The sequence below is a fragment of the Rhinolophus ferrumequinum genome, chromosome 2 (genome assembly GCF_004115265.2).
Source record: "Rhinolophus ferrumequinum isolate MPI-CBG mRhiFer1 chromosome 2, mRhiFer1_v1.p, whole genome shotgun sequence".
In the NCBI taxonomy this organism is placed as follows: domain Eukaryota; kingdom Metazoa; phylum Chordata; class Mammalia; order Chiroptera; family Rhinolophidae; genus Rhinolophus; species Rhinolophus ferrumequinum.
This window is the reverse complement of record NC_046285.1, coordinates 91,250,866-91,277,726: the sequence shown is the minus strand read 5'-3', so window position 1 is coordinate 91,277,726 and position 26,861 is coordinate 91,250,866.

Below are 26,861 nucleotides of genomic sequence, written 5' to 3'. Positions count from 1 at the left end.
AATTCCACCCATTTCCTGGTTTGTGATGGTTGTGAACCTGTCTCCTTCCATCTTCAGATCTTGTGGAATATAAACAGGAACATGCTACTGAATTTTCATCACCTTTATTTTCTACATATCCCACTGTTAACAACTCTGTTACTTTTGTTGTCTGTACTCCATAGATAAAAAACTAGATCACTCATCCTACCTATCATTTTATACTTATTAAAGTGATTTCATGATTATTTTAAGAATTGTGAAAACAATCAACTTTAAGAAGGTCAAGGTGTTAAAACCATTCTACACTTATATTCTCATCATGATTATCATTTACCACATTTGAATGCCTGCCCTTCTGTGAACCAAAGAATATATGACAGCAACAAATATCTATATGGATTTTGTGTTGCATTTACATAAAATTGTCATATATTCTTTGACAGTTGCAGATCACATATGGAATCTCTACAGTTTTTAAATGGGGGCATTTTGTTGTCACTTTCTTTCTCTGCAGCCACTTTATCTCTTTTCTTTCCTTTATTAATGTCTGCATTATTGCCTCTTCTTTCACCAACTTTATACCCCAAAGTTTGCATTTTTCCTTAAAAATGTATGCAGTATTATAACTGTTGATATGGAAGAGCTTAACCTCAATTGGGAAATTAAAACCTAGGTATAGTGGTGGGTTATACTTAATGAAATATCTTTGCTAAAATCCTTTTCAATAATATAAAAGAAGAATAAATTACTTAAATTGGTGGCATTGCTAAAGTGGATTTTCCACACATGAATCACTCATCCACTAGTAAACATGGACCAGGGAAGACATCTATCTCCAAGGCATTAAATGTATATTGGTGAGAAAAACATGCAGAATCTGTTAAAAAAAATACTGAAGCAAACAATGGAGGCCCTAATACATTAAATGTGCCTATCAAATTGTCGGACTTTTTTCTTCTTTTTTTCTTTTTCTCTATTCCTCTTAATAAGCCTAAGAAAAACCATTTGCTTTCACTTGAATAGGACAGTTCTCAATTCAATCCCAGGAATATACAAGCTGTCTGTATTTCTATGACCTGGATCACAGAGACTTTGCTCATTTCACCATTCTGGTCCACCACATAAATCATGGTGTACAATCCATTCCTTTATCAGAAGTAATGATATGTGGATACAGTGATAACATCGTGTTGGTCCACTTGATGCTGACAAGACTTAGTAAAAAGGAAGTAGCAAATAACACAGACTCCTTTTGCAAATTATTGTGTCTGGCTTCCTCTAGCCCTGGGAAAGACATACAATGCTAGTAAACATCTTTTGATTTTTGGAAGCAGCACATACCAACTCATTTACTAAGCCAACTGAAAGATTGCCAGGTTTGATTAAGGCCCAGATTAGAAGAAAGCTCTCCAGCAGATCCGGACTTTTGTGCTACACGTGACCCAGTAGATTCAGTAACCCTTAATGTGTGTCTTTGACAACTAAGCATGCTCATGGAAACTATGACAAGCTCCTATATGTGAATTAAAATGAAGAATTATAGAATTTCAGAGAAACAAGTTATGCCATCATCAGAAGAAAACTATTTTTCTTTGAAGAAAACATTTTTTTCTTTCTATGAGCCCCCTCCAAAGACTGGTTGCTTGAACATAAGCCACCAAAATAACATTGAACTTGAGATAACTTCCATGAACTGGGCATGAATAAGGCCGCCCACATGAGGCAGGAAGAATCTATCATCATGCTTGATTAGGTCCTGATGGCCTAAGTATATTTGGCAAGTAAATGTCTCTGCCTCCTACGGCTTCAACTTCTACTGAATATATATATACCTCTTCCCTGATATATGTCTATAGCCTAGAAGGGTGTTCTCTGTCACTGGTTAATTTAGCAAGAAAAAGTAGGCCAGGATTTTCAGACATTTTGTATAATATTCTGACTTACTTGAAAGTGAGTTACTGCTTTTTTATACCCCCATTTAACGGTAGCCCTGAAGTATAGTGGTGAAGAAAAATCCTAGAGACAGAAATTTGTGCAGCACATCTAGTTGAGGATCTTACCTACTACAAGAAATGGTTATTGATTTTAGACTGTAGCTAATAGTTTGGCTGAACAGTCAGGGACAAGGAAGAAACTTATTTGGACAATTGATGAAATGACCCCTCTAAATAGGCAGAGTTGAGGATATTTCTGCTTCAGTTAAAGGCTTAAATTGCAACCATCACAGAAAAAACAAACAAACAAACAAAAAACTCTTAATTATCAGCTGGACAAAATATTTCATTATGAAGATGTTAGTCAGGTTCTTTTCTGCGTTCCTTTCCTTGCCTTACAAACATATTGGCCATAGGAACATGAATGAATGTTGCACGTTAGTTTAGCCATTCAGATTTCCATTTATCAAGCTGATACAGCTCTAGCCAGTCTTGAATTGGTAGCCTGCAACTAGCAGAAACATGCACTGACGATGAGTCACCATTCCTCAGACTATCAGCCTCCTAGCAGATTGGTTAATGTAGGATTTCTTCCATCATGGAAGGGAGAGTACTTTGTTCTCATTGGAATATGCATTTACTTTAGATATTTAGTTTCCCTGTCTTCAAGACTTCTGTAAAAACCACCATCCAAGGTTAGTGGGTTAGTGAGTCTTTGCTGTCTAAGCAATAATTTTATCATGTTTGATGGAAGCATTATATTGCTGATGTCTGTTTGGAAGTTGAATATAGTTAAAGGATTGAGTATCTTTATACCACTACCCAAGACTAAAGCTGGGTACATTCTCTAAATTCCACTTCTATATAATCCAGTTTCTATTCTGTTGATGAGTGGTACTTTCAATAATTTTCAAAAGCAGAAGTTGTCACTACTCTTAGAAGTTTATGGTTATTAGAGACACCTAGATGACATGTAGTTTTCAGCATTCTCTTGCTCTTATTTCATTCTATAGTTGGGTTTTAGAAGTAGCAGATAAGCAGAAGTGGTGATTTCAACAGAATGCTCCATCAAACCTCCCTTTGTAGTGCCATGTTATGACACACTTAATACGTCTTGAACTTTTCTACAAATTCTTATTTGTCCATCTCTTCCAGTGCTTCAGACTCATCATCAGTTCTTCTGATCTTCTAATTTCTCTCTCAAATGCTTACTTCCTAAACTCTAAAGTGCATATTAAAGTGGATATTATTCATGTAATATTTGGAATTGTTCTGTTTCCCTGGCGGATAGAGAAGAAATTGTTACTATTAACGATAATATTGGTTTCATTAGCATTACACTGCATCCTGCCACTTGTCATACTTATGTAACTAGCTTATGAACTTACTGGACAACCAGACAAATGTCCCTTATTTCTCTTATTCTTTCCAAAAGCTAAAACGTTATTTTATATCCATTGCTTTATATTTCCATGCAATTGCTTGATTTTAAATAACATCCATAAGTGGATTATTCAAAAATTGTATCTCAACTCCACACAATGTCCCTGCATTGCAGATGTGTGTATCTGATTCAAAATTTCCAGTAGTATAACACATAGGCATCGTAATATTGATAGCCAAAAGTGATCTTCTCTCAAGCCTTCTTCTGCAGCCGCCCCCACCACCATCTCCATTAAAGGCATATCCGTTCTTTTTAATTATTCAGGCCAAAATCCTTGTTGATTTCATTATATCTCTCTTTTTCAGATCCCACAATAGGTCTGTTTGAAAATTCTGCTAAACCGACTTTTAGAAGAAATCTAGCATTTGAGTACTTCTCTTTAGCCCCACCCCACAGTCCTGATCCATTTCAATTCCTTCTCTGTAATTAAAGTAACAATATCTTATCTGGCCTCTCAGTCTTCCCTTGCCTTACTCAGTCTGTTCTCAGCAAAACAATCTGCGCAATCATTGTTAAAATATATATCCGAGAAGGATACACTCCTACTACGACCTCTAAGGTCTTCTCATCTTACTTTTAAAACAGAAGGGCTCTTATCTCTTTGTCATTATGTACTGATCTCCTTCTCGTGAAAGACTACTTCAATTACGTGGCCCCTTCACTGTTTGACTCACTGCTGCCTCAGGCTGTTTGCACTTACACTTCTTCCAGATATCTGAGGGGGCAGCACTAATATTACCCATAGATTTTTACTAAAAATTCACCTTTTAGATTAAACGTTTTCATAATCCCATGTAAAAATTTAAATATTTATATAACAAACATCCCAGGTGAAAACCCACATTCCATATCATATATTATTATCAAGCATAACATATATTTTATGCATTAGTCTTATTTATTTTCTGACTTTCCTACTAAACAGTAAATCCCCAAAGGCAAGGATTCTGGCCTCTTTTGTTTACTAATGACTTTTAGCTCCTAGAACAGGGCCAGATGCACAGTAATCTTTCAATATATTGTTAAATATGCATATTTAAATATGTAATCAACTTAATAACACTAATATTTAAGAACTAAAATATAACGATATATTGATTAGGTAACCTATTGGGAAGAAAATGGATTTTAGATGTATCTGAAACTAAATAGAGACTTGAAATATTTTTGTTGAATGAAATATGAGTGAGTGAGTGAGTGAGTGAGTGAGTGAATTAAAACCGTAAAGTGATCTGTCTTTAAATGTTTTATGTAAGTTTGAGTCTTTTTTTTTTCCAATTTCTTTCTCCTTGCTTCAGCCTTCTATAAATAAATATTTAACTTCATGTGAGCAAAGTTGTTTTTAATACTTCTTGTCAAAAAGAGATCGGACAAAGGCTCTGCTCACACTGATATAAGTCCTATATGTAGTACTACTTGACATCTTTTAGGAAAATAACTTAATGTTAATTTGACCTTAAAAAATAACTCTGGATATAGCACCATAAAGTATGTCTTACAGAGGCTGTGAGATTTGCTCACATTAAAGTATTCTGAATATATTCAATAAAATGTGGCTCAGTGTTAGCATGTCTCTTATTTTTAGTTATCTCATGTATTTGAAACTACTAATTTCCATTTTGTTATTTTTAATACAATCAATGCCTGATTTTATAATAAGATCCCATGTTTATGATATTTTACAGCTCATTTGTAGCAACATTTCTTATCTAAACTTGGGTGTGTTTTTTCTTTAATTTTCATTCTTTAAAACGGGCCTGTTATAACAAAATTTTTGGATGCACCAAAGAACAATCTAAAACCTTCTACATGACAATATACAATCTTTTGTGGCAATTCATTTATAAAATTAAAAGTTCTTAGAAGGTAAAATATTGCATGTATCCCTGGAAACTGCAATTTACATGTTTAGTCACTGAAGATAAGTAAGGATTTATGAAGTAAACATCAATATAATTAGCGATTTAAAATTCTGTAGTGTGTAAGTTTAAATAATCAGGTTTTTAATAGAGCTATTCGAAAAATATGGATCCCCAGTTTGTCATATAAATAACTTTTTAACCAGCGTGTATAAGCCATGCAAAGCATTAACAGAAATAAAATGATGCATCAAACACATCACACTGTAAATCAAATGCATGCATACTGTTTTATATATATTATATAACATGTTTATGTATATAATATATGTTTTATAACTAGTTAACTAATAACATAATGACAACCTTAATAAGTAGAGGCAACTGCAACATACTGACCGTGTAGGTGTGGTTACCAATGTCAGTAACAAGTCCATTTTTTAACAACTATAAGAATTAATCTGAATAATAATTATGCCTGAGAGACCATATTTAATTTCATTTAATAAAATCATATTGTGATAAAAATAAACTGAGAATAAAATATCTAAAATAGTATCACTTGCTTTTTCACTTTTAATTTTTTCTTAGGTGTTTTAGTAAGTATGCTTAAATGCCAGCAGTGGCGACAACTAATACTAATTAGTGACTGAAGATTTTATTAGACTCTCTTTCAAGTGACAGCTCAAAATTACCTCTGAGTTGTTATTCCTGTTGCTTTGTATAAATTTTAAAAAACAACTTTAAAATTTCTCATCTAGATAATGGCACTAAATTTTCTACTGTTAAAGTTCAAAATAAATTTGTTAGCCAAAGTTCATCTTCCCCACTGAATATGTAACATCACTTGGAGTTTGCATAATCTTCTATTAATAGTTTCATAAAACACCTGAACAATACAGAATTTTTAGATTCATTTTATTTAAGAATAGAAGTGTTTTACTCCTCCCAGTCTGCTGCCGTGTGTAGTTGTGCTCTGAGTGAAGAGTCTTGTAGTTTACACAAACAGTCAGGAACATAGATTGTCCAATGTCAGAATTAGGGTGGATTCATAGAGAGTCTTCATTCAGCTCTGTTATATTCTTTTATTAATTCTCTAAGAAAATGATTATGGGAAATAGGTTTTTCAATTTAATTTCTATGCAGGTAATCATAGATAATAAAAGGGGAAACTCTTGACAATGCAAAGAGTACCTCAAAACATATCGGAAAATCACTTTCCTGCAAAAAAAAAAAGAAAGAAAGAAAAGAAAAAAAAATTCTGAATTACTACATTACATTATTTTCAGATTGCCCGGTAATTAATTTGATTATTGTCCCATTGCATTCTAATTTGTCCTGTTTTACTGCTACTCTACAAAAAACATGATTATCATTTTGGATGCTGAAGAGGAGACAGATGTTATGTCTTGATCCTTGAGGCTGAAAGGCCGGTGAAAGCTATATTATGCAGTTTTCTCCAGTAGCGGGTGGGTGTGTACAAGAGACTCATGTAGGGGCTTTCTCGTGTCTTCTTGGTTCAAGAACTTTCCTCACTTTTGATCATTAGAATTAGGCAAGATCAAACAAATTACATGCCATTAACCTAGCAAATGTAAGTCTTTCTTGAAAGATGAACACACAAAATAAGATGAACACACACACAAAAATAAGCTCTCAAAAGGGGTAATGCAAACGAAAGTAACTCTTACCATTGTTTTTAAGGCAAAAGAAGAAGTACCTACAGCAGTAAAAAGTGTACCATATGAGGACATACTGTATGTGATACAATAAATCACACACAGTAAAATGCAATGCTAAAGAAGTCTTTCTCCCTTTATTAATCAGTCTTTGGTTGAAACCAAAGAGAAAACCATATACCTTAAGTATAAGCAGAGTTTTTAGAAGAATGTGCCAAATACTTGCAAACTGTCCAGGAACTAAGTGAGGTTTAGAATACAAAGTCGGACAACTATGTTCACGAACTCATCCTAGAAAAAGTGCTACATACCTCTTTGTTGAATATCACTATGGTCACCTTTGAAGTACTCCTCCTGGGAAACTATGCACCGATGCCAGCACCTAGTCTACCCTTCCAAGTAATTTTACAACTCTTTTGGTAGAATGGCCGTCAGAGCTGCTGTATTAACCTTGATGTCCTGAATGTCATCAACAGTTAACCAAGTTTACTATTTGGAAGTGCTGAAAAGGCTGCATGAAAAAGTTAGGTGACCTGAACTTTTAGCCAACAATTCATGGCTCTTGCATCACGACAATGCACCAGCTCACAGGGCACTGTCTTTGAGGGAGATTTTAGCCAGTAAACAAATAACTGTCTTGGGACAACCTCCCTACTCACCTGATCTGGCCCCCCATGACTTCTTTCTTTACCTGAAGATAAAGGAAATATTGAAAGGAAGACATTTTGGTGACAGTCAGGACATCGAGGTTAATACGATGACAACTCTGTTGGCCATTCCAGAAAAAGAGTTCCAGAATTGCTTTGAAGGGTGGACTAGGTGCTGGTGTTGGTTCATAGCTTCCCAAGGGGAGTACTTTGAAGCTGACCATCGTTATTTCAGCAATGAGATATGTAGCAGTTTTTCTAGGATGAGTTCTAAACTTAATGTCTGACCTCATATATCAATTTATTCCCAGACAAAATATATTTCCTTGAATATGATTAACAATAAGTTAACTATTTATTGCACTTTCATTATAGAATCAATCTTCTAAGATAGCTAAGTCTCCACTCTTTATTAAGTACAATATTGGTCAAATTTATGACATGAATGTCTAAATTTGCACCAAAATTCCATCAGATTAATTATAGCAATGAGAGAATTATAATGGAATATTTTATGAAATATTTTATTATAATAAAGCTTATACTTTAATAATAGGTTTTGTCCAGTCAATATGTGGTATTCCTTTTATCATAATCACAAAACATTTTTACATGGTAGTTAGATATATTTCATCTATATTCTGAGACTAGATGATTTCTGAAAGTTTTCTCAGATGCAGTATAGAGGCTCTTATTTTACCTAATTGGCAGTTATCCTTGATAAAATAAACATCCTTAGGAACACCATACAGAGAAAAAACAAATTGTCTTCAAAATTTACTTGAATTTAAGTAATAGGTTAAGCATATCTATCTGTCTACAATTTATATACTATAGAGTCAAAATTAATCCTGTTGCAAAAATTTCAAAGTTTAATACACAAAATAAATTCTTTAACTTTCTCATAATGTAATAGAGCATGTTTAAATAAAAATACATGAACCACAAATGCATACTTCATGTAGTCATTATAAATCAACATTTACGTATTATAATAACTAAAGCAAAAAAAAAAAAAAATTCTGGAATCCTGGAAGACTGCCATATATGCTTCTTCCTAATCACAAGTCTCCTTTCCCTAAAGTTAACCACTATTCTAATTTTCATAGTTAACGCTTCCTTGCTTTTGTTATTTATGTTTATGCCATAGACTGTGTATATTGTAGACTCAAAATTAAGTATACAGTGACTTTAAAGTAGAACTTACAAAAATGTATCTGATATTAATACAATGAAAGGAATATTCAGTAGAAAACAATGAAGTTCTGAAACTCACTGCAGAAAGATTCAAAATTCAGAGTTCTAGTTAGCATTTTAAAGAAAATTTTTCATCAGGAAAGTGAAAAAGAAGCAGAAGACTACAGGTTTTTATCCTTCCTCCTCTCAGCCGTTAAGGGTTGCAGGAAAGTATTTATTTTGGTTGTTTCCCTGATTTTGAATGCAAACTTTGTGCTAAATTTTAAACAAATATCTAAGAGTATAGTTAGTCTAATATTTTAACATACATTCAATTATAACAAATATTCATGAGTATAAAGATGGGAATGGATGGTTATTTGAGAAAATCAGGTAAAGGGAGACTAGGACTAAAAACTTATATTTTTACACATACTCAAGTATTATTTATATTAAATTGGAGTAGTAAAAATGTACTTTCTCTTTCACATCTTTATCTGTTGGCTTAGACCTCTGTTTCAGACTGTGGAATCCAATGGGTTTCAGTGTGTGACCAAGTAACTGGGGTAGTAAGCATTCATCTGTGACTTGACCTCTCAGGTTGGAGAATATTTAGTCAGCTTCTTCTATTTCTTCACCCCACACTATTGCATAGATTCACAAATTGAAAATTTACTCTTTGAAATCTCTACATAGACTCTGACCTGTTTAACTTTGCTGTTTCTTTTCCTCATATTGAAAGGGGAGTTCTTATTCTCTTGTTTAATTCCAAGGTGGTGTGATACACTCAGATTTATGACTTTAATCTGCTTGTACAGAAATGGTGAGATCACATTTCAACCATATTGAAAAACTGAATTAATAAAAACATTTGTCTGTATAGCCCTTTGGCCTCACGATCTGATAGACCTTTAAAAGTGTGACTTGAAGGAACAGGCAAGCTCTAAATAATCTTGCCCCAAATAATTATACAATGGTTAAAATTCAGCAATATATGCTTGCAACAAAGCTGGTTCTCTTCTTTCTCGTTTTTGAAGGGCAAGAAGGAAAGCTGTGAAGCCAAACAAAAGGAAATGAACACCGTAGCAGGCAATGTTTTCTCGTATTTGAGAAACTTTAGTCCAGCAAGTAGAAATGCCAACTCCTCTTTGAAACTTATGATCTGGCTTTATTGAACCCAGGACTGTTCCCTTGTCAACTTGACTTTCTTCCCAAGGAGCATTGTATTAGCATCAGATCTATTTATACTGACCTATTATCCATACTTTTACTATGTACTTTATCTAAATTAAGATTAAGCATTCATTCTATCCTGAAGAAAGTGGCCTCTCTGACCACTTCAGGCAAATTATAGGTAGATATTCTTTCTTATCAGACACTTATTTAATATTTGCAAGCATTTAGTTAGGGTTTAGAGATTAATATCGAGCAAGAGTTCATTGGAAACCTCTGTTTCATATATTTAAGTTTGTAAAAGTTACACACCAAGCCACACACTGCTATAATAAATCATACTTTGTCTAGCTATCTTGACAAATATGTCTTCATAGTAACTGTAATGCTGGATTCAGATTTAAAATTTTTGATTTCTCAGAGTTCCTGGACCATGGCAAGCAGGCTACCCTTTTTCTCCCCCTACCTGGTATGGCCTAGGTAGTTGAGCTGTAGCCTGCACGTCAAACTCTTTATAAGCCCTTCATAAATAGGTGTGTCTCAGTCACTTTGCAGGCCTTGTGGGTACACGCTAATAGTATATTTTGCCTTTAGGAGAATTGACACGAGTAGAGAATTATGCATGCCCTGCATGTGGCCTTGGGGTTGTTGGACAAAAGTTCTGAAATCATCGGTACCCCGAGACTGATTTAGAAAAGAGGATGCTGCTAGGACACATGTCATTGGAACAGCAGACTCCTGGCCATGGGGGTGGAGTATTGATGGAGGAGAACCAGGGTGAGTAGACACAAGCTTATCTCGCCCGGGTCTAAAGATAGTATACCATCCTATTTTATCTCTGAAGGCAGAGACTGTGTCTTCTTCCACTTTATATCTCCAGTGTTAGTTGATGCTCAACGAGTTTGTTTTGTTTTAGTTAATATTGTTGAATGAGGGTATTTAAACACAGAGACATAATGTAATTGTGACTAAGGCTAGTGAACTCCAAAAAAGGAGTTCAAATTCAGACAGCAAAATCAGAGTTTTCTGCTACCGAAGACCTTACTTATCATTTCCCATGGATTCCTTTATAATAAAGCATATAAAAGTAGAACCATTAAAAGTGTTAAGCAACCACAGGTCTGATGTGTTAAAGGATCCCAACTGAAGGAAAGGTTAAAATTGCCTGTGATAATGAAGTATATACATTTATGGCGAAAGTCTGATGAAGACAGACTCTCTCAAGTCTGAATAGGATTTAGTTAAGATAGTAAAGAGAATTCTAAAAGGGGGAAAGAACAACCACCTCCTTATTATGTTTCCCTCATTTGCCTATAATATAGAAAAAATAGATAATTTAAAGTAAATTCTAACTCAAAAGAAAAAGGAGTCAACATTTAATTGAGATAATAAAAGATCATGAAATTTTGTTTAATTATATTGCATCTCCACAACTTTCTCAACAATAGGAACATATTTAGATTGAAATGTTTACAAATATTTTGAAGACAAAATCTCAGGTGAGCATATTCAAACAAATACATTTAAAATATATCTTTCCCAACCACTGCAGAAAGTTACAATTTAATCTAGCAAAATAAATCACTTTAGATAGCATCCTCATGTTAAGGAAAATATTTGCAATGGATATCAATATGTATGTTTTGAGGTTAAAAATCCTCTCTTTCTCTATATCTCTCGTTTAGTTGGATAAAGGCCTCAAGCAAATTACAGTGCCAACTCTAGAAGGACTTTTCTTTCAAATTACTGTGAAACATCCCATTTCTGTAGAGACAAGGGGTCTGCTTAAGTATTTAACAGAGCAGTATTTAATGAGAGAAAAAAAGGGTGATTCTTCTCTTCTATGATAACAAGTCCTATTTGTCCCAATTTACAGCAGCAGGGGAGGGAAAGATGTCCCAAATATGCAAATAAATCCAGGTGCAGAGTGTGCATGCAAAAAGATAAGCTGGGTAGTGGCTGAGTAATTACAGTAATTCAGGACACATCAATATATCCTGTGGACCAAAGAAACATAAACAGGTGTAATAGAAATGGTGCAATTAAGAAAATATGACTTTAGGTTAAATGACACTACACATTCCAAGCAAAGGAGTTAGTTGCTCACAGGACAAAATCAAGGATAATGTGCTCATTTGAATAACAACTTTTAAACCATATTTCAAAGTCAAGTACAAACTACAGCCAAGTTAGGTACAGCTGATTATCTAAGGTGGAAAAATTATATAATGCTCCATTTCAAGAATGCCTTTTCATGAGCAAATAGCACTTTAAGCAATTGTTGCATATTTCCTTTAATTTCTTTGGGACATAGTAATGGACTGCTCAAGCAGACTTGATGAGAATAAATTTCAGAAACAATGCGGTAAAGTGGAAGAGCATCTCATTTTCAGGAGTACTACACTATATAGTGGTTGGCAATTTGAAAGCTACTTCTACAAAGTTAATGTGAAAATGTCAGGGTAAATGGACAATTAGACCTCTTGCTTTTCCAAACATCTCTACTTCTGTGCCAAATTCTGACAGTTATGGGCAACTATTAGAATACATTTGATTTTCTAAAAACTTGCAATTTAAACCAAATGCATAGTCGAATATGAATTGCCTGGAAATATTTCTTAGTGTTCTTATAAAATTTTATGAGTTGAATGTATATATATACACACACACACATATATATATACATATATATCTCATATATATACATATATATACATATATATCTCCCATACACATATATACACAGAATCTCAAAATAACCCACATTCATATTTTTCCAAATACGAAGCGATAAATAATGTTGCTCACTGAACACTCTAGTGTCTTGCAAATGCTCAAACACTTATTACTCCAAGACTTCTGGAGCAGCACACATAGGAGTAACTCGCAGAGAAAGAATGACCTGCACATGTTCAGGATGGTTTTTGCCCCATGACACTGGTGGACACTGAAATGGCAAGGCAGGACCTCTGACTCAGGGAGAAAAGCCACAGCCATAAAACAATGGAACATTTAAGATGAATTAACAAAGCAGTGGTTTGTCTGCTGCTGGGATTAGTGTCTACGTTAGCACATCACTATGGTGTAGCTACATGCTAACCTTTCCGAGCGTAATTGATGTTATTGGGAAGGTATCAGCTCTTCTGGAATAATCAGTGTATTGATACCTAACCCTGGCTGTGGACTAGAATTGATTGTTGTGAGCACTGGGGCTATGGTCAATTTCTTTGAAAACTTTCAGGGCAACTCATTCGATGGGAGTTCAGTCTATAGATTTTTTAATCTTAAACATATAGACTCTTACTCTCATATGGTCATTGTCACCAACAGCTTTTATGATGTTGCAAGTCTCTGCATGTATAGTAATAACAATAGTAGAACACACATACACACACACACACACACACAATTAAGTATATAGTCATTTCCTTCACAGAACAGCAAATATGGTATAGAAATGAAGTACATAGGAAACAAGCTATCATTGACGATCAGAACATTTTGGGGAATGAACAATAGAAAAAGGAAATGGTAACATCCCTAAGGTTATACATAGTGTTTAGAGGAATATGCAAATTAATACATATTTATTAATATAATCACTTTCCTCTATAGGAAGAATACAAGCAGTGGTGTGCTAGAGTCAACTCATATGGACTCATAGGAGCTGACTTTCAAATTTTCAGGTAGCTTATCATCAGCTGTAATAGGTGTATTTACACCATGGAAATCAACAAATCCTGAAAGTCAGGACTTCCCCTTTACCTCCCACAGGGCTAACACGTAAACATTTAACATATTCATGAGTACAAGTCACAGAAGAAATTGTGTGAAGTTGCTGCTGAAATTTATCAGTTCCTCCTTAATTCTCAATCTTTATTCCAGCAATTAAAGACATTTATTTAAATGACCTATGTAAATTTAATAGAATGAGGAGTAACTACACTTTTCTTCAATAAGTCTAGTATATTCTTTGATTAAAATTTATGTGTTTCAAACTGTAAAATGAGTTGTGATATTTGCATGAAATGGAAGCATTGTACCTCATAGCACACTTAGAATACTTATGATACTTAACACATAAATACTGATCGTTATTTGAAGTTTTTGATGTATTTTGTATAGTAATGGTATGTGATGTGCTTTCCAGCCAGCCAAGACAATATTGAAAAATATGTATCAAATATTGCATCCAATTTAACTGAATTGATGTTTTTTTCCTTAAAATTTTCTATAAACCCTGAAATTTTGTATCCCGCATAGCACTTTATTTTACAATTCTACCAGACAAGCCAGAATATGAGTGATAGCCTACTTTTGGAGGGTGTTGCTTCCAACCTTGCCAAAAGGCACATCCACTGATATAGAAGAGAAAATGACTACTAAGTCTTCAGTTATCAGACTTCTGGTATCCTCTACTCAGCAGGGCAGAAGTTGAGGCAGATGAAAACTAACAGATTTTGCTTATCCATTTCAGTGCAGGCAAATGTGAAAAGTAGATTTGTATTTTAATTGATAATGATTTCCTTTCAAAGGACTTTTAGAATGTTGTCCACTTCCAAGAAATTTCTCAAATTTTGAAATGTTTATATAGTACTGACTATGTTGTCTCTCTAGTATTTATAATGATCATATTTTGAGCTATCAATTATAATCTGGGTTTTACTGTGGAAAATATTCTAGTCTGTATGTCAATTATGATGGACAAAGAAAAAATTTGTTTTTAAACGCTACTAAATGTTTGTGATGTGTTACTGACTTATATTAATCTGGATAATAATAAAGTAAGTGATAAAGAGAAAATTTAATAATATTCATTGTCAGATATTCTATTTTTGAAACCAATCAGTATCAATTACTCCATTTAAAAAATAGTGTTTTAGTGGTAATTTTACCTATAGGCAAGTATAGAAACTGACATCCCTATAAATTCATAACAATTCTATTCTCTTCATTTTTGTATACTCAATATACTCTTAATACTTAACGTAATATTAATATTAATATGATATAATGCTTAATACTTAATATACTCTTAGTACTCTCTCAGTTTGTTTATTCCTTTAAAAGTCAACTTTAATCAATATTTATGGTCAAATACATGTGAACTCTGTGCTCTTTTAAATCACAGAGGTTTATGCATTGAGTTATCATATATCTGGGTTTTCTGTGAGAAAACAATAAAGTGTTACCCTTTCACTCTAACCCCACTTTGAATGATAAATTATGTGATCACCCCATATATAAAGAGCTTTAACATGTACTTTTTCACTTTATGTGGTTGTACATTTCAGACTGTTTTTTCCCTGATCCAAGTTCTAAGCCAAGAGCTTGAAAGCAAATTCTCAGAGATGTCTGAAGGATAATGGCTATTTAACTTTAAAACAATAAATAATAATAATAATAATAATCATCATCATCATCATCATCATCATCATCAAGATAAAACTCATGACTATTTATAGAAACTACAAGTTAAAACATTCTTTGAAAAGTTTTTCAAATAATTTTAAACAGAAGTAGTCACCCTAAAATATATAATTACATTTTTAAAACACACACAGACCCAAATTGTGTCTTTACAACTAAACCATGACTGCATCCTAGTTGCTGATTTTATGTACAGGATTTTAAAATTCATATGTAATTGCCAATTTTTTAATCAAAACTTTGCAAAGCAATGTTGAAAGTTACACATTGATTTAGTATTTTATGCTAGAATGAATATCATTTTTATTTAAAATCATTTGTTCCAGATATTGGTTTTTGTCAGATTCCATTCTAATTTGCAGTGGCATGAAAAACACTAGCCTTCCCATCCTTCTGGAATGTCTAGTCTCGTAAATTCTCAATTCCTTGCTTCTCCCCACTATCTTGGCTGCTCAAGTCCTGGTTCCATTACTAGTTCTGAAGTTCAACTTTGTCTTTCTGTAATATTGCTAAATGCTCTGCTGTTTTCTCTATCTCCTATTTTCAGTCTTTTCTGTGGGCTTTCACTCTTTTGCCCTCTAAGTTTGGAAAATGTCCCATCGGAAAAGGAGGCCAGCAGAAGGTTAACTCACTCCTCTGAATGTCCCTAATCTCCAGCAGTTTGGCCCCTGTCTCTGGTTACTAAGGTAGCCATCTTAGTTTTGAAATAATAGACAAATTAGGGTAGAAGGAATCTTGTGATGCTCCAAACAGTATCCTAAAAAGAGATCTTTACCTAAATAAAAAAGACAAAAATAATATTATAAAAATTATTTCTTGTCCTTTTCCTTCTGGTCAACAACAATCTGAGTGTAGCCCTATACCTACATTTGATGATGGTGTCTATTAATAACAATGACCATATCTCTGTTATTCTTTAAGGAATCATAGGGTCTCCACCATGTGGCTTTTAATTATAACACATTTTGAATGGATGCCTAATAGAAATGTTATTCCAGAAAAGAGCAACAGGAATATCTAAAGATATTCCTTTAGATATTGTCATTGTTTGTGTTATTTAAGGAGTGAAAAATCTTGAAAGTATATAGCTGTCCTTCAGACATAAATTATGGCCAAAATTTCTCTTCTACGAACTTAAAACTCTTGAAAACACTAACTGTGCATGTTTAATACTTTGAGACATTGGTTTGGTACGTGTTCTTTGAAACCAAACATAGGAGTCAAAATAGTTGTCACTTTGTGTCTTCTGTGTTCTTTATGAAGGTACGTTAATCCCTTTCCACTGAGAAATAGCTTCTGTTAATTTAACTTGTCAGGTATTTGATGAGTTTTCATTCTTATCTAGTGGAGTAGAGTATGTATGTTACTACAGTTATCATCATTTTCATACATTTATTTCTGATTTATTTCCTTTAGCATCCCCTTCCATTCCAAATATCAAAACAAGTGGAATAATTTACATGATGGTAAGAACAAACCTTATACAAAACTCAGAACCATATAATTTCAAGCCTTTAGTTCTACTTATAATTGTTTTAATGTGTAACTATAGAATACTTCTATATTTTAAAGGTGGCACTAAAAGTATATGAATTAATATGTTATTTAGTAAATTATACTAAAAATGCAGTCATTAATGATCAATATTGTCTAATGATTTATAATAATACTATTAAGTATCAAATGTATGACTAAAATAAAGATATAAAATCTGTATGGTAAAATAATAGTAATAGGCTTTAGTTATATAAAATATGTTTTAAGGAAACTAAAGGGAGAAAAAATAAAGAGCAAATCAGGAAAATGCAAACCCACAAAAGAAAGAGAAAATAATGTTTGTGTAGTTATTTTTGTGATGAACCATGGAAATCATTGTGCTATGTCTATATATCATAACTACATATCTAACATTTGCCTGTATCTATCTGTCTGTCTGTCTATCTGTCTATCTATCTATCTAGCTAGCTAGCTATCATCATCTGCATAGCTCAAGGCAGGCAGAGGTGGAGAACAGGAGCAATTAGTCATTCTGGATCACTTTGGAGATTCAGTGTTAAACTGGGTTCCCAGACCCAATAACAGAATGAGAATGTGAGTGTGTTCCTGACACCAATAGTTCTTAGACACAAGCTGGGTGTCTTTGAATTTAACTCAACTCTGATACTGTCTACCGGGAGATAGCATCAGATTCCACAAGTTAAATGTTCAGTCCCACAAGACTGCCTCTCCCCCCAAAACACACTCACGTATACACTTCATAAGCCACAAGCTTAGGCTCTTACCTGTGCTTCTGACCAATCCAACAACCCCCTCCTTGGGTTCAATTAATTTGTTAGACTGGCTCACAGAACTCAAGAAAACCTTTACTCACAAGATTACCGATTATTACAAAAAATATTACTCAAGAACTGCCAGATGGAAGAGAAGCATAGGGAAAGATATGTGGGAAGGGGCATGTGACTGTCACGTTCTCTCCAGGCACACCACTCTTCCCACATCAACATGTGTTCACCAATGCAGAAGTTCACTGAACACTCTCCTTTGGGGTTTTTATGGAAGCTCCATTATTTGGCACAATTGATTAAATCATTAGCCATTTGATACTGATTTGGCCTCTAGCCCATCCCCCTCTGCAGAGATAGGGAGTGAGATTGAAGTTCCAAGCTTCTAGTCATATGTTTGGTTCTCTTGGCTGCCAGCCCCTGTAGTTAGGTGTTTTTCAAAAGTCACCTTCATTAACATAAACTTCACTGTGGTGGAAAAGTCTTGTTATGAATAACCAGGCAACCATTTCACCTTGATGGCTCTGAAGTCTTTTTAGGAACTGAAGACAAGTGACCAAATATTACAACATAAGATGCTCCCATTTCTCTTATCTCTCAGGAAATTCCAAAGATTTGGGGAGCTATAAACACACAAAGTTATTGAGAACAAGTAACTTCACTAACCATTGTCACCCAAATAAACTTTAATTTAAATAAATAAATAAGAATTATACATTATAACTCCTCACAATTCAAAAACAATTACATCCTAGTACTTTGCCCATAGTAGGTTATTAATGCTAGATTATTATATAGGAACCTTAGTTGCAGGCAATAGAATAAGATTATATCTTATTAAAGCATAAAAATGCTTTATTAAAAGGATATTGGATGGGTGGCTTGTAATTAAAGCTTAGAAAATAGAAAGATACAAACAAAATATAATAAATAACTGAAGTTAAAGCTTGACTGACCCCCAGACGGATACCACTGCACCCACACTTCGGTAGACGGATGTGAAGTGCTAATACTACACATCGATCATACAGCCACAATTTGGAAGAAACTAAAGGAGAGCTCTAGGAGTTTTCATTTTTTCAGTCATCATGCTACTGGCCCTGGACATGGAACTGCAACATTAATAGCACAAGCACTGATACCTTATACACTGGGGGCTGCTGCAGCAATGTCACTACTGTTCACCATCTGAGCACATTTTTCATTATTCATACCGCTTTGTTATAATAGCTTTAAATTAGAGGTATACGGTGTGCAGTGGCTTTCTGAGTTTTAATCTAGTTCCAAGACTACTCAAGAAACTAAATGTCTGATTTTGCTTCAATTTCTATAGTAGAAGTGATCTCTTTCACTGACTAAGATTCACAAGGTGGGAAAATATCAAAATATAGTAAGGAGATCATTATTTAGGGACAGATAAATGACCAACGTCCATTAGAGTTGTGGGTGACTCTAATGTGTCCTTTTTCTTTCTTGAATATGCATTACTATTCAGAATTACCTTAGGTAATTTGATGCTACGTGCTGCTAAAATATGAAACAAGTAACAACCAAAATAAATGTAACCCCAAATTATTTCATTGAAACAGTCTCAATTGTCATGAGATGCAAGGTTTGTGTTCATTAGTATGATAGCCCTAAATAAAACATTTAGGTTTTTAAAATTTAGCATAATAGAGGGAAATTTCCTCAACTTGATAATGAACATACATAAAATATCCATAGCTAATATTGTACGTAATGATGAAAAACTATATGCTTTTCCACTAAGATGAAGAACAAAGCAATGATGTATCTTATTAGTTTTTTTCAACATCATGGTGGAAGTTCTAGATAATGTAATACGACAAGAAAGGAAAGAAAACATATGTAAATTAGAAGGAAGAAAATACCTTTGTTTACAGATGACATGGTTATTTACACAGAAAATCCTGGAGAATCAACAACAAAACAACACACTGGAACTAATCAGCAATTGTATAAAGTTGTAGGATGTAAGAGTAATATACAAAAGTCAATTGCTTTTCCATATATCAGCCATAATGGAGTTGAAAATTAAAAACAGTATAATTTACATTAACAACAAAAAATGAAATATTTTGGTATGAATTTAACAAAATATGTACAAGATTGATATGAAGAAAACTATAAAAGTCTGAGGAAAGGAATCAAAGATCTGAATAAGTGGAGGAATGTTTGATGTTCTTGCATAGAAAGACTCAATATTATAAGTTGTCAGCTTTCTCAACTTATGTCGATTCAGCACGCTCCCTATCCAAGTCTCAGCAAGCTATTTTGTGTATTTCAATAAACTGATACTAGTATATGGAAAAATCAAAATAGCTAACAGAATATTGAAGAGTAGTCAGAATGACACTACAAGACTGCAAGACATATGAGTACTATGAAGCTACAATGATAATCAAGACATACTAGGAAAATAATAGATTTTGGAGGAGTCTGTTTTTATACAGTTTTCTGACATATTTTAATATTACCTAAAAATAATTAAAATGGTTATTATTCTCACAATAGCTTGATTTTACAGTTCTGTGATATTGCATGTTTACACATACTTTATCTGTGATTTTTATGCAATTAAAATAAAATAAACATTTAAATAGCAAATTGATATATTGTAAGTAAACTGTAATTCGTTCTTAAAAAGATATCCTTCCCACTTAATCTACTAATTACTGTCTTAATCTACTGTGTGAGCAATTCATTTGTCTTAGCTTTTCCTAAAATTTCCTCAATCTATCATGTTCAAGTTATGTTATATGAACTAATACTTTTTCTTATGGATAGCTTGATACTTGATTATTTTGCTTTTTTAATATTTATTACCCCTAGTTTCTTCATAATTTTTGAAGGAAATAGTTAATCTTCTCAATATAATTCCTTTCTTGTGAGCAGGTTTTAACTAGTTGGGACCTGATCATATGAAGATTTGTAAAAGAGTTTGAACATTCAAGGTAAGATAATAAATATTTTACATATTTCAAATCAATTATTGATATTTTAACTGAAAAATGAGTGGCCTTCATCTATCTTAAACAATTCTCACATATGAGAGAGGTGAAAATGGAAGAGAACAAACCTAGAAAGCTTCACATAAGCCCTTTATACCTGGGTGATCATTGGTGTTGTGGTGATATAGCCTGTTCAATATGAATTTTGAGACATATTTACACTAATTCTGTGCTTGAGCAGAATTACCCCTGAATGACAAATGTGATCCTTGCTTATATTTGCTAGCTGACTATGAGAGTACTGATTAGGCACTCCGAGTTTTTACGGATGGGGGAATGATCCTTAGCATTCTGAGATTCACGTTCAACGCTGCCATACCTGAAATTCCTTAAGTGTTATTATGTTTGTTTTTAATGGAAGTTAACCTCATTTGAGAATTGCTAGATGGTATAAACAGAAGTTTAGAAATCACTTAAACAACGTGAAATAAGGCCAGTCTAAGGGCAGGAAGTCAGAGTGTAAAGGAAAAAAGGAAGATGTTATTTTTTGTTTGATTTTGGTCAGCAAGAGCGTTGGTCAGGCCACTTCCTTGAACCAACCCACTGTTTTCTGTTCTGCTCTTTACCTGTTCTAGGCAGGTGAGTGGATTCCTGAATTATTATATCCTCTATAGAAAGGTAAGGATCTATGACTTAGGTAGGGCGGCCATAACAAAATACCACAGATTGGGTTGCTTAAACAATAGAATTTATTTTCTCATAGCTCTGAAAGCTAGGATCAAGCTGTCACCAGGTTTGTTTTCTTCTGAAGTCTCTCTCCCTGGCTTGCAGAAGACTGCCTTTTCGCCCAGTATATACATGGTCATTTGTCTGCATGTATGTGTCAGGTGCTTTCCCTATGCCTGTGTCCCAATCTCTTAAAAAACACAAGACTTTAGATTAACCCTCACTCTAATGACTCAATTTTAAATATAGTTACCACTTTAAAGACTCTATCTCCAAATAAGGTCAAATTCTGAGGTGCTGGGTACAGGGCTTTAACACGGATTATGAGTGCACACCATAATAAGGGGTATTTCTGAAATTGACCAGCGCTCTTATTTGCCATTTTTGTTTCCAACCATCTGTCCCTTTCTTTTACTGCCATCTTGTATTCTGTTAGAGTATCAGAAAATCAAGAAGAGCACATTTTCTGAAACTCATTTTCCTGCATCACCATGCTCCTGGCATTCTCCCTCATTCTCCCTTATCAGTCTCTGCAGAGAGCTATTTCTTCCCCAGTAAGCCTAATTAGCAAGATTTTTAAAACCCATCAGATAGAGTAAATCGGACTGCATCTTAGCCTCTTTATGAGACAAAACAATTCTTCATTTGAAACTTAGATGAGATAATTTAGGAAACACATTAATCTATTTTTTTTTTCTTTCTTGATTCTGATTTTGTTTTAAGTGACTTACAGTTCTTGCTCGGATGGTATCAGTACATATGAATAAGGGAGGCAATGTGCTGTGGGATATAAGGGACTCAAGAAAGTACAACAAATTTTTAAAAAATATGCAAAATGCATTGTTTCAACAGGAAGTGTTTTGTATACAGGCTGACACCTGAAGTTTACAAATGGATAAACAGTGCCATTTATGGATAATACATAATTAATTAAACCCGAGGCAGTAATGGGAGATGGCTAGCCTTTCAAGGAAGTAAAAGTGGAGGAGAGAGTAATTAGAAAAGCAGTAAGCTGTGATTCAAACTAGCTAAATCTTTGTAATGGAGTCAGCATTTTAAATTGCACCTAAAACTAACATTTTAAGTAAATGATCTGCTATGGTTGATAGATTTAAAAAAAAAATATTCTTAAGTTTCTTTTCTTATCTTTTTGCTGATCTACTATTTTTAATTTCCAAACGTTTTATAAAGGTAATTTTTTGATTCCTGAAGAATCTTTCTTCTGTTCCTTGGAGCTCACCTTTGGCAAGTAGTAAATTGGTGATTCATGTTAACAGTAAGGTTAGACAATAACGCTACCATTAGTGGATTTTCAGCTTGTTTTAGAAGTGCTGATAAGGCATCTGGCAAAGCTTTGTCATGACCTTGGAGGATAATGTGGCGATCTCATAACCAATATCTGTACCAATACAAATACTTCTAACAAAAGTTGTTTTATTCTCCGGAGGGAGAAAGTAATCAAAATATATAAACTAAATTTCTGGTATTCTACTTGTTAGTGGCCACCTACACTTAATGCTGTTTTTATGAATATGCTTTTCTTTATATCTGTTCCTTATAATGTAAAACAGTCCTTATCATCTACCTGAATATGGATCACCTATCAATTTGGAAAGTAATAGTGTTGATTTTTAACCTCTAAAAATCAAAATGCCACTAAATCATTGTATGTCACACTAGTTATCATCAAAGTTTAACTGGTCCTCTTTTTTTATACTTTCAAATAAGTAGTTGCTTTGCCTTGAGGTTGCCAAGGAGATGTTACACTCACTTAGCATAACCATTTAGAAATATTCTTCAAGAAAGAACAGACTGATTTCACAGGCTGCTGGAAATATGTCCTCCTCAGTGTACATTTCTCCTATTTTAGAATTTTTATTGGGAGTTTATCTTCAGCTGCCTTTTGTTTGTTTTCCTATGGGAATCATTTTTGTATTCTTTTTCCCAGTGTCCTTTGGCTTTCATGTTAAACAAACAAACAAGAAAAACAACAGTATTTTTTATGATACAGGCTTTGTTGCAGGACCAAACATAATGGAATCTGTTAATCAAAACATAATGGAAAATGAAATAATTTAGAAGTCCATTTCTCTATTTCACAGCAATCTAATATTTAGCAGTCCTAGAAAGATATGGTAGTGTCATTGTGTGTTCCTTTCTATCCTATTGCTCTGCTGGTTCCCAAAGCCACCTTTGTGGTTGGCAAAATAGGACGTACATGAAAGGACATGTGAGAAAATTAAAAGAAGCCCAGTTTCTATCCTCACAACTGTGTTCCCTGACATGAGACAGTGCCCATTCAAAAAAAAGGGCATCATTTCTTCTTCTTTTTTTTTGGTCTATCAAGAGGAAATGTTGACCTTGTTTCTAGGTGCTCAGAACCCTGAGTGAACTTTTCTTTCACAAACGTTTAATTTCTAATTCAAAGGCATCAATTTTTCTGAAGAACAGCCTTTCACGAAAGTGTGCAAATTAAAAGCTATTCTTGTAGCAACAGCTTTTGAAATGTTCACTTTGGATTTTGGGTTTTGCAAATAATTGTGAAATACTGTGGTGAATAGTAGTCACATCTACTGGTTTCCTTGTGTCCTTTTTTTCTTTTCTTTTATTTTTTATATACTTAAGGATAATATTTATGTATTTATATAGTAAAGAAAAATAATGAAACTTTCATCTTTTTTTGGTGAATTGAAAGATTGGCAGAATATATACATATAAATAAGCTTATAAACGAACAAAATGAATAAAACTCTATCTGCCATTGTGAATGCTTGGCATTTTCACATATATACAACTTCTAGGCACTGAGAAGACTGACAGCTTTTTTTAGACCTCCCGTGGAATGTAAGAATATGGCCAATATTCGAGAAATTGCAGTCTTCAATATAATCTGAGGGGAAGAACAGTCTTAAGGAAAAAGAAGTATCTATCAAATTTATAGAACCTTGGGAAAGTATTCAGTAATTAAATTTATTCAAACTCTTAGACAAAACAAAAGTATAAAAGTTGATGGTCTGGGACATGTTATTTAAAGCTAATGAGAATTATAAAGTAGAGAAAAACTAGCAAAGAAGAGATTAATTAAAAACTACTATGTTTTGAAGCCAATTCAAGAGAACTGAAGTGAAATTCATCGCTTGGCATCAGTGAAGTGTGTGAGAAATGACTGTGAGAATCTTGGAGACACACTCTTCAGTATTGTCAAATATAATGCATCCTTACAAAGGGTACTCATTTCCAGAGTTTTATTTAAGAAGTACAAGAGGAATAGAACAGAAATATAGCTAGTACATAAAAATGCTCAATGATATATTAAGAAGAAATGTGGTGGAAATGATAAAATGCACACTGCTTGGCACTGTAGAGACCTGGTTTTAATCACCAGGTACACTGCATGATAACTAGGTGAGCCTCGTTTCTCACTTACTGCGCTTGCAAAAGTATGCATGAGTGTCTGCCCACCATTCAAGGAAGTTGATATAAATAAGGTATTGTGTGTAAAATGTTTGGCAAATGCTATATTATGCCTATAAATGGTAGGAAACATAATTAGATAAAATATAAAGATAAAATCCATTTTTAACCTATGTTATTTCTTTTCAATCATCATCATGCTATTCCAAGACAATTCAGTAATTCACATGTGAAAGAACAAACAAGTTGATCAGGCATTTCCTAGTAATTACTAATAGCACTCAATCCTGATTGTCTCCAATGAACTCTACACTTTTAAGAAAATTTTATCTTTCCTTGGGCTTGCTATCCCATTCCTGTTGATTGAAAGTTGAAGAGATATAACCATCAATTCTACGAACATGTTAGGAGAACATTTGCAAACGGATTTTATGCCTATGTAGACATTTTAATAATTTAATGACTATTTACTACTAATTGCCTTCAGAGCACAGAATCTATTGGTCAGAATAAGAAAATAAACACATTTCTAGAATAGAAGATGACTCTCAGTGTAGGACAACCAAGTGCTCTGTATTTCATTAAAAGGGGAAACGTGAACAGATAATAATACATCACAATTGAAACATATTATGTGACATAGAAACTGATAAATTAGCAAAGTTTTGGTATTGGAGTGTGAAAAAAAAAGAACATGATAGAGGAAAGCAAACAAGAAATAACTGACAAACATATCATGGAATTTTTGAATCTAATAGAGAAGGAAAATTTAAATACCTGCTTAACAGGGTCCACGATCTTTCAACTCATGGAGTCATTCATTTGCTCTAGACTGAAATATATCGGTATAGACATACAGATTTGTCATTATATTTTAAGTAATTTTAACTAAGTTGTAAACCCTCATATGTTTAAAAACTCTGTTAATAATGATTGCAAATTTTTGCACAAGTGTAGCCAAATAAATCATTATATCTCTAGCTGAGAAGTGTGGTAGCTATCACCCTTCACAGATAGAAATCTTATTATTTGAAGTGGGAGGTCAAGTTCCCTGGGAACATTTAAGTTGGAATGAAGCTCATTGGAAATCTGTGATCAACAACTTGGGAAAAGTGAAAGAAGCAGGATTGGGCAGAGAAGAAAGTGAAGATTCAATTCAGTCATAATATAACCTTGGCAAAACCCCTGGGGTGACCTGGAACTGTACGGTCCCTTCATAGTGTTCTCAGGTGGAGAAAGTGGTTTTGGAAAAAAACAAAACAAACAAACAAACAAAAAACTGCACATCTACCAGCAATTGGATGTAGGTTGCTCCTAAGAAAAGAGATGTGGATTTGGACCTGGTAGCGGGGAATTCCAGAAGCTGAGAAATAGGTCCTTCAGCTTTTCAGGGAGTATTGGACGGTGTAACACAGCACAAGTGAGAGACTGAATATAAGTATAAATGAATATAGATTGAATAATGTTAATAGCTAGACTATAAATGACAATAGAACTTTAATTCACCGCCTCTGCAGCAACAAGTCCAAGAAGCCAAACTACGACCTCTGCAGCTATTGGCCTAGAAGAGTCAGGACTTGGTTCATGACTGCCAATTTCCTTTTATTTTTTATCCCCACTGCCAAATCTGGACCAACAAGAGAAAACCGCTCTTTAATCCACATAAAATGCCCACTTGTAGTTGGACCATCCCAGCTTTCTTATGCCTTAATGGGACCATATGTGGAGCATACCCTGAAGTCTTTTCTTTCTTTTCACTATAAAAAACTTTTTTATTCTCCTGCCTGACTTTGTGGCTTTGTCAAGAGAAAGTGATGGATGACTCCTTGTTATATAGCAAATTCTAAACATATAGACTCCCATTGTTCTTGTTTGAGTGATCTTTATTTCCACACTTGCTACCACACTTTCCACTCAGAACCTACCTGAAACATTCCCTTTTCCCTACACCCTGCCTGCCTCGGAGTCTCTGCCAAACACAAATGATGGTGGTTGATTCCCTTGCTATAGAACCTCTGGATAAATAGTTTGTATTTGTTTTTTACCCTAGTGTCCTTTATTTATTTATTTTGACAGTTTTCCTGGAAGCTCCACCAAGACATGGTCTGCACTGCTCTTAAAAATTATACTGTATTGACTTTTC